Here is a 10,372-nt window from a genome sequence, read left to right on the forward strand (position 1 = left end):
CAGTCATCAAAACAATATGGTACTGGCTAAGAGATAGAGAGGAGGATCAATGGAATAGACTTGGGGGTAATGACATCAGCAAGACAGTGTATGATAAACCCAAAGAGCCCAACTTTTGGGACATGAATCCACTATTTGACAAAAACTGCTGGGAAATTTGGAAAACAATATAGGAGAGATTAGGTCTAGATCAACATCTCACACCCTAAACCAAGATAAATTCAGAATGGGAATATGACTTGAATATAAAGAGGGAAACTATAAACAAGTTAAGTGAACACAGAATAGTTTACTTGTCAGATCTGTGGGAAAGGAAAGACTTTAAAACCAAGCAAGAGTTAGAGAAAATTACAAAATGTAAATTAAATGGTTTTGATTATATTAAACTAAAAAGTTTTTGTACAAACAAAAACAATGTAGTCAAAATCAGAAGGGAAACAAACAAATTGGGAAAAAAACTTTATAACAAGAAACTCTGACAGGGGTCTAATTACTCAAATATACAAGGAGTTAAACCAATTGTATAAAAAATCAAGCCATTCCCCAATTGATAAATGGGCAAGAGACATGAATAGGCAATTTTCAGATAAAGAAATCAAAAGTATCAATAAGCACATGAGAAAGTGTTCTAAATTCTCTAATAATCAGAGAAATGCAAATGAAAACAACTCTGAGGTATCACCTCACACCTACCAGATTGGCTAAAATAAAAGAAGGGGAGAGCAATGAATGTTGGAGGGGATGTGGCAAAATTGGGACATTAATGCATTGCTGGTGGAGCTGTGAACTGATCCAGCCATTCTGGCTGGCAATTTGGAATCATGCTCAAAGGGCTATAAAAGAATGCCTGCCCTTTGATCCAGCCATACCATTGTTGGGTTTGTACCCCAAAGAGATCACAGATAAACAGACTTGTACAAAAATATTTATAGCTGTGCTTTTTGTGGTGGCAACAAATTGGAAAAGGAGGGGATGTCCTTCAATTGGGGAATGGCTGAACAAACTGTGGTATATGCTGGTGATGGAATACTATTGTGCTCAAAGGAATAATAAACTGGAGGAGTTCCAGGCGAACTGGAGAGACCTCCGGGAACAGATGCAGAGCGAAAGGAGCAGAGCCAGAAGAATATTGTACACAGAGACTGATATACTGTGGTAAAATTGAATGTAATGGACCTCTGTACCAGCAGCAATACTGTGACCCAGGACAATTCTGAGGGATTTATGGTAAAGACGCTACCCACATTCAGAGGAAGGACTGCAGGAGAGGAAACATATAAGAAAAACAATTGCTTGAACGCATGGGTCGGGGTGGACATGATTGAGGGTGTGGGCTCGAAACTACCACACCAATGCAACTACCAACAATTTGGGAAATTGTTCTTGATCAAGGACACATGACAAAACTAGTGGAAATGTGCATTGGCCATGGGTGGGGGGGTTGCGGGGGGTGAAGGGGAAAGGAGGAGCATGAATCATGTAACCATGTTAAAAATGAATAAATGTTTGAAAAAAATATTCACCTGGTTTATGTCAATAAGTGGCTAACTTATCTTTTGTTTTAACCCCAGCACAGCTATTCCGGGGACCCCATCCAACATACTTTTGTTCAGTTACTTTAGAAAATGTAATCTATGTAAAGGCTTGTGTTTTTGCTCCATATGTAATGATGATTAGCAATGTTATCGTTGTACCTAGAATTAATAAAGGCGTGTATGACATCAATTATATTCATTGTCATCATCACTATATAGATTCTGTTCATAGAGATGTCTAATTGGGAGCATTTTTTGTTTTAAACTTATTTACAAAGGTTTGTTTGGATTATGGAAATGTTAGGAACAAAACTGGGTTACTGAAAGTATTTCTTTCTAAACTGTGATAGTTGAGACTTGTCATGTAAAGCAAAAAGGCTTTTGGGGTTTCAACTGAAGCTATTATAAGCCTAAAGCCCAATTATGACTATATGAGGTTCTCAGAGGAAAACTCTTAGAAGTTAAAGGAGGCAATCCCAGTCTAAAAACTGAGATAGGACCCTCCTGATCTAAGTAAGGTTAATGATCCCTGAGTGGGCTTATACTTGACTCAGTGTTCTTTTAAAAACATGAGAACATCTTTTCCCTGCCAACTGTTATGGATAAAATCCTGTAACCATGTTATCATGGGATGCAAGCTGGAAGTTGCCAATATAGAACACAGAACCTGGCAGAGGACCCAGGCCAGGTACCAGGGTGACAGTTGAAGTGAGTGTATAAAAGGGGGTTTCCAGACCCATGACTTCACTTCTGGCTCTCATCTTCAGGGTTAGGGATGAAAGGGTGGAAAGGTGGGCCTTTGGGTGGTCAAAGGGTGGTTCTGGGTAGATTCTTTAGATAGGTAGGAACAGCTACCATAGCTAGCCAATTTCAACAGATCACTGGCAGACCCAACAACCCTTATTATAGACAAGTGAAAACTTCTACCATCAAGACATCATCTGGCCCAGGACATCAGCAACCAAGAGTATCAGAGTTGAGATTGCCCTCAGCCCGTTCTTATACTACTACACCTTAAGAAGACCTTTCAGTATTATCTAAAGTTGTTTAGTGAAATTATTTATTCAAGTTCTTAGCTTACCTCAACTACTTTTCAACTCCCTTTTACCTTATCCAATTTATTACCAATAAACCCATTTAACCTTCAAGCTTAAAGATCTTTGAAGTCATTGCTTTTACCTTTACCCAAGGCCAAGTAACATCAACAGTTAGATCAGACTATTAGCTCCAGCTGATAAAGTTTAGGTTCAGGAAGTGCCAGCTTTCTACCTGGTGGCTACAGCAACTATCCAATATAATTGTTTCCATCTCTCAGGGGGAGAGGCACAGAATCCTGATCTTAAATGGGTCTTGGCTTTACTAGTGAGAGAGCTTCATCAGCCTCTCGTTCAGCTTAGGTGCAGGACTCCTGTTATACATACCAGTTTCTACTGCTGTCTAAGGGCCCCATGGGCTGGCCTAATACCATCTACACTCTTCCCCTGCACTGCAGCAAGCCCCCTTTGCATTACAGTACCTTTCCTTTTGTGACAAATTCCTCTAAATAGAAATTGAATTATAAAATATAGGTTCTGAGTCTTCATTTCCCAAACTAATAAGGTCAAATATTAAAGCTTAAATTTTCAGAAAAATCTGTATTAGGATGAATAAAGTTTGCAAAAAATGATATATATTGAATAGTTATTTTTTGCAAAATGATTTCCAAGTATTTATTTTTTCAAAGGGGGAAATGTAAGAGCCTGAGCCTAAGTATATCCTTGAGCAGCTGATCTATCTCATCTTGATTCTACACTTTAATTATTGTCAATATGAAACCTGTGGTAGGATCTTTATGCCTTTATAAAAGCAGATTTTATTCTTCAATAAAGTTGCCTTTTGGGGGTGAAGTCAAGATGGCTACTCAGAAGCAACAAAAGTCTAGACCTCTATAAAAGCCCTTCCACACCAATCAAAAACAAAGTGCTTCTAGGGGACAGAAAACCAAATCTAACAATAGGACAAAGCCAGGGGGAACCTCCTACTCAATTCAACTTAAAAGATAAGCAGAGAAGCCTGAATTTTCAGATTTAAGGTAAAGGAAGAAGGAAGGTCCCAGGACCCCTCCCCCACCTACTGTACTGAGTCTCTGGTAGTAGCTAGAATCTCAGGATAAGGGCTCTAGCCTGGAGGGAATACCATCCTGCCATGGCTGTGCTAGTCTGAGGGCTCTGAACACAGCTTGCAGGGAGGCAGCTGAAGGAGAGGTGTGGAGGGTGGGGCAGCTTACTTGCAGACACTACTCTCTGTCTTGAGCCTCTGCTTTTCTGGGTTTTCACCTCAGGGCACACCCAGCTCTGCAAATCAGCTCCACCCTGGCTGAATCTAGTCTATCAATAGGGCAGATAAGAAGCCTTCAGAGGTCAGGAAAGCTCAATCTCCAATATTCTTCCCCCATCAGCTGTGCTAAGAGCCTCTATAAGAATCCAGCTGATTGGGATCCCAGGGTAAAGGCTGCAGCCACCACAGAATACCTTGATAACAGGGAGGGAAGCACAGCTCCCTTTATTCTCCACACCTTCCCTACACCTTCAGCTTCTTTTTCAAACTGGGGAAGATCTGACCTCAGGGCTCATTAATACTCCATCTAATCTAGTCAATCAGCAGAGCAGAGAAGATGCACCTTCAGGACAGAATACCTCAAACCCACAGATCAAGCAAATAATCAGAGGAGCAAGATTATAGCCAGTGACTAGGAGGAAAGAAGGAAAAAATATGAATAAACATTGGAAAAGGAAAAAAGAAATTACAATCAACAGCTTCTATCCAGGTAATGAACAAAAAGCAAATGGAACAGAGAAGGACCAAGGAACACCAAGAAAAAACTAAGAAACTCCAGTGAATTGGACTCAGACTTTGGAAGAACTAAAAATACAATTCAAAAAACAATTGAGAGGCTGAAGACAATTGGGGAAAGAACTTAAAAAGCAAAATAAGTCATCTGGAAAAAGAGACACATGAACTAAAAAAAGAAAATAGTGTCTTGAAAGCCAGAATTGACCAACTTGAAAATGAGGGAAAGAAAGTGAAGGATGACCTACAAAGAAAAAATGACCAAAAGGAGAAGGATGACCAAAAAAGCCAGGGATGAAATTCAGTCTTTAAAAATTAGAATCCAACAACTAGAAGAATGTGACTTCACAAGGCAGCAAGAGTCTATAAAACAAAATCAAAAAAATGAAAAAAAATTGAGGAAAATATGAAACAACTCACTGATAAACCTACAGTCCTAGAAAATAGAAAGTGAAGAGACAATTTAAGAATTATTGGACTATTGGAAAATCATGACAAAAAAAACCTGGACATCATTCCGCAGGAAATTATCCAAGAAAACTGCCCCAATATTCTTGAACAAGAGGAAAAAGTGGAGATTGAAAGAATCCACAGATCACCTCCTGCATTTAATCCCCAATTGACAACTCCCAGGAATGTTATACCAGACCAAGGAAAAGATACTACAAACTGCTAAGAAGAAACCATTCAGATATCATTGAACCACAGTTAAGATAACACAGGACCTGGCTGCATCCACACTGAAGGACCAGAAGGCATGGGATATGATATTCCAGAAAGCAAGGGTACTGGGTCTACAACCAAGAATCAACTACCCAGCAAAATTGACTATATTCTTTCAGGGGAAAGTATGGTAATTTAATAAAATAGAAGACTTCCAAGCATTCCTAAAGAAAAGACCTGATTTGGTGGCAGCAGGGAGCCCCAGGCCTGGCCATTCCTCAGCTTCCTAGGCCTGGCTGTGCAGGGCCTTGATGTAGCTGCAAGCCAAGAGTACTGGGGTAGCTCCAAGTGGGCCCAGGAGGCCTCCGAGCTGGAGCAGTAGCAGCACAGGAGCAGAAGCAGCAGGGGAGGGACACACAGCAGCTGTAGCAGCTGTAGCAGCTGTAGCAGCTGTAGCACCTCTAGTTCTTTTATGAAAAACCTCTTCCTTGACTTATTAAGGAAGATGAGACTAAGCCAGAAGACTGTATCCCAGATGTACCAGGCAATGAACATGACAGAAAATTTGTGGCTCATGTTCCAACTAAAGGACTCTAAATGCCCTTGGGGAAAGAAATCAAGGTTATGCAATGCTGGCGCTATAAACGGTATGGACACAGAATAGGTGACAAAGAATGCCCATTCTTTATTAAAGGCAATCAGAAATTAGAACAATTCAGAGTAGCACATGAAGATCCCATGTATGACATCATAAGAGAGAATAAGCAGCATGAAAAAGATGTGAGGATTCAATAGTTAAAGAAGCTACTAGAAGATTCTACCTCAGTGGAAGATGGCAGTAGTTCCAGCTCCTTAGAATGCAAGGAGAAGCATAAGAGAAAGAAAAAAAGGAAACAGAAAAGGAAAAAGGAGAAGAAAAAGAGAAAGAAAAAGAAAGCATAAATCTAAATCAAATGAGAGTTCGGACTCTGACTAAAAAGTCATTTCCTTTGAATCCACCTTGTCACTCCAGAATCATAGCTGTATGTCAGAGGTAAAGAAGAAGTAGCCATAAAAATGCCTCAATTGACAGAGAAAAAGGAACCAGAAAACGTGCATAGTTAGCATCCCCCATGGCATTTTTCCCTCACTGCCAACAGTGATGAATTCATAATGATGTTGAGTTTCTTATATGTCACACTGCTGGATTTTAATCATCATCCTCCCCATGTACTATATTTTGTGATTAGTTTCGAAAAAAAATCAAGCATTAGATATGAAAGTGTTCTAGGTGTTTCCAAGAGAGATTTCCCTAGAAGACCATAGGGTTAGTGGAGTGGTAGGATGACATGAGAAGCTGAGATCTTCAGTAGTTACAAGTCTGTTCTATTGGGTGATGAATAATAAAGCTCCATAGTTTCTGACTTAAAAGTGAATATCCTTGCTGCAAAATTGCAAAATCTATTGGTGGAAGAATGGAAAAGGAAGCAGCTATATGACATTTCTCATCTCCATTGTAATTATTTGGTTGTAGAATCTGGCACTCCACAAAGTAACTGATCCACTAAGATTTTCAGAAAATCCTTCCTTTCCTTCCCAGTACAATCTACTCCCCAATTCAGAACAACAACAAAAAAAGGAAACCCAATAAAAATGTAAACTCAAGCAAAAAATAAAGACCTGATTTAAACAGAAAATTTGATGCTCAAATACAGAACTCAAGAGAATCACCAAAAGATAATTAAGAAAGAGAGAAAAAAACCAAAAACTTTTTAAGGGACCCAATAAATTCAAATGATTTGTATTCCTATAAGAAAAGCTGATATTGGTAACTCTTAAAAGTTATCAGGGTAACTAGAAGATGTATACTTAGAGAGAACAGTGACAAACTGTATAGGATGAAATTTCAAATAATATATATGTATATACACACACACTCGGGGTAAAAAAGAGGATAGACTAAGAGAAATGGGAAAAGAAATAAAATTAGGTAATTTTATATTTTGTAAAGAATCACATGGGGGAGGGGAGGAGGAAATCAATACAATGGAAGGGTGAAAGAGGTTGGAGACAGTCTCCAAGAAAAATTTAATCATTACAATGGGAAGAGTCAGAAAGGTTCAAATAAAAGGAAAACCTCCAACTCCAAATTCAATCATCATCATCATCATCATCATCATCATCATCATCATCAAAATCAACATCATCTACCTCAATACTATCATCATCATTATCAACATCATCATCATTGTCATCAACATCATCAACATCAATACCATCATTGTCAATGTCATCTATATCATCATCAGCACCATCATCATCAACCAAAAAAACCTTTTTGACATATTCATTCCTTGTCATACCCCAGTACATAGGAAGATGCAACTCAAAGTTTCTGGCTATTGGAATTATTTTCCTTCCTTCATGGGTAGTTTAAAAAACTCCTCATATGAGTGATTTAATTTCTTTGCTCATCTCTGTAGAATTCTGAATCTGTGATCAAACATTCTTTGCTTCATGATACTGATATAACTCAGTTTTTTAAAAATAATTTTCATTCTTTAGAAAAGTTATCCATGGTTACATGATTCATGTTCTTAATTTTCCCTTCACCCCTACCTGCTCCCACCCCACCCATAGCCAACTGGAATTTACACTGATTCTAACATATGTCATTAATCAAGACCTATTTCCAAATTGTTGATAGTTGCATTGGTGTGGTAGCTTTGAGTCTACATCCCCAATCATGTCTGCCTCAACCCATGTGTTCAAGCAGTTGTTTTTCTTCTGTGTTTCCACTCCTGCAGTTCTTCCTCTGAATGTGGGTAGCATTCTTTTCCATAAATCCCTCAGAATTGTCATAGGTCGTTGCATTGCTGCTAGCAAAGAAGTCCATTACATTCTATTTTACTACACTATATTAGTCTCTTTGTACAATGTTCTTCTGGCAATGCTCTTTTCAATCCACATCAATTCCTGGAGGTCTTTCCAGTTCACATGGAATTCCTCCAGTTTATTATTCCTTTGAGCACAATAGTATTCCATCACCAACAGGTACCACAATTTGTTTAGCCATTCCCCAATTGAAGGGCATACCCTCATTTTCCAGTTTTTGCCACCACAAAAAAGTGTGGCTATAACTATTTTCATACAAGTCTGTTTATCTATGATCTCTTTGGGGTACAAAACCAGAAATGGTATGGCTGGATTAAAGGGCAGGCAGTATTTTAGAGTTCTTTGGGCTTAATTCCAAATTGCCATCCAGAATGGTTGGATCAGTTCACAACTCCACCAGCAATGCATTAATGTCCCAATTTTGCCACATCCCCTCCAACATTCATTACTCTTCCCTGCTATCATTTTAGCCAATCTGGTAGGTGTGAGGTGATACCTCAGAGTTGTTTTCATTTGCATTTCTCTGATTATTAGAGAATTTAGAACACTTTCTCATGTGCTTATTGATACTTTTGATTTCTTTATCTGAAAATTGCCTATTCATGTCCTTTGCCCATTTATCAATTGGGGAATGGCTTGATTTTTATACAATTGATTTAAATCATTGTATATTTGAGTAATTAGACCCCTGTCAGAGTTTTTTGTTTAAAAGATTTTTTCCCAATTTGTTGTTTCCCTTCTGATTTGGTTGCATTGTTTTTGTTTGTACAAAAGCTTTTTAATTTAATATAATCAAAACCATTTAATTTACATTTTGTAATTTTCTCTAACTCTTGCTTGGTTTTAAAATCTTTCCTTTCCCAGAGATCTGACAAGTATACTATTCTGTGTTCACTTAATTTATTTATAGTTTCCCTCTTTATATTCAAGTCATTCACCCATTCTGAATTTATCTTGGTGTAGAGTGTGAGATGTTGATCTAAACCTAATCTCTCCCATATTGTTTTCCAATTTTCCCAGCAGATTTTGTCAAATAGTGGATTTTTGTCCCCAAAGTTGGGCTCTTTGGGTTTATCATACACTGTCTTGCTGACATCACTTACCCCAAGTCTATTCCACTGATCCTCCCTTCTGTCTCTTAGTCAGTACCATATTGTTTTGATGACCACAGCTTTATGGTATAGTTTAATATCTGGTACTGCTAGGCCACCTTCCTTCACGTTTTTTTCATTATTTCCCTTGATATTCTTGATCATTGTTCTTCTAAATGAACTTTGTTATGATTTTTTTCTAATTCAGTAAAGAAGCTTTTTGGTAGTTTGATAGGTATGGCACTAAGTAAATTAAATTGGGTAGAATGGTCATTTTTATTATGTTAGCTCATCCTGCCCATGAGCAGTCAATATTTTTCCAATTGTTTAGATCTAGTTTTAATTGTTTGGAAAGTGTTTTGTAGTTGTATTTGTATAATTTCTCCTGTGTTTGTTTTGGTCTAGCATCCACTCATTGACCAATTCCACTATTTTTAATCCTTGGTGCTTTTATCTCCTCTCTTTCCTTACCTAGAATGTTTAGCCCTTCCTTATAGAGTCTCATCTCTTCCCAAAAGTGGGGCTTTAAGTGCTGGATTTATTTTGGATATGTGATTGATTGACTAATTGCTCCTGAAGCTCAGAACTCCTTAGGTCAAGTGATAAAACAAAAAGACAACAGCAACAGTAGCAACAATAATAAAATGTAACAAAATTGTTATTATTCAAACTAGAATTTCTATTCTGCTTTAATTGTTTACAAATCACTTTATAAATATTTTCTCATTTGATTTACAGATACTATTTCAAATGATCCACCAGCATCAATTTCCTGAGAAGTAATCTGCATAAGCACATATAGTGACTACCTTTGCTTCAAATTAAATACTTAGCAAGAATTTTTTTGGACAATTCTTGTGATGTCTTTTGTATTGACTTCTCCTCATAAGAAACTCCCCTTTCCAATGTACCTCTATGTCTTTTGGGAAATAAAGTCAGAGAGTACCATTGAAAGACTGAAAAAGTCACTGTCACACAGCTAATATGTAACACAGTTGGGACTTGAACATAACTTTTCTTGCTCTAATGCTATCTCTCTAACCTTTATGCATTGTTGATTCATATGTAAAGGGATTCCTGGAAATTCATTATGTTCATTTGTTTGTTTGTAAATTCTGGTTACATTCTTCCCCTGAAGTTAAGAAAGCTGTCTAAAATTCTTATTCTTTTTGTTCCTCCAGGATAAGAATAGCCCAATGAATGAAAGGAAACAAAGCAAAAAGAAAGAGGTATTCTAAATAGAGATCATAAAGTAGTTACCCACCAAAGTAGTAGAAGTAGAAGATATAGAAATTGACTTCAGCAAATCACTCCACCTGAAACTCATGTTCTTGGGACCAATCTTCTCTCCTTTTGTTTGGAGAAAATAGGAGGTAAATA

At 37.7% G+C, this 10,372-nt stretch overlaps 1 pseudogene; it reads left to right on the forward strand.

Moving 5' to 3' along the window:
• LOC123245925 overlaps nt 1–6,058 on the forward strand; it is a 15,467-nt pseudogene extending 9,409 nt beyond the window's left edge.
• Nucleotides 6,059–10,372: the final 4,314 nt, after the last annotated feature.

The sequence above is a fragment of the Gracilinanus agilis genome, chromosome 4 (genome assembly GCF_016433145.1).
Source record: "Gracilinanus agilis isolate LMUSP501 chromosome 4, AgileGrace, whole genome shotgun sequence".
Lineage (NCBI taxonomy): Eukaryota > Metazoa > Chordata > Mammalia > Didelphimorphia > Didelphidae > Gracilinanus > Gracilinanus agilis.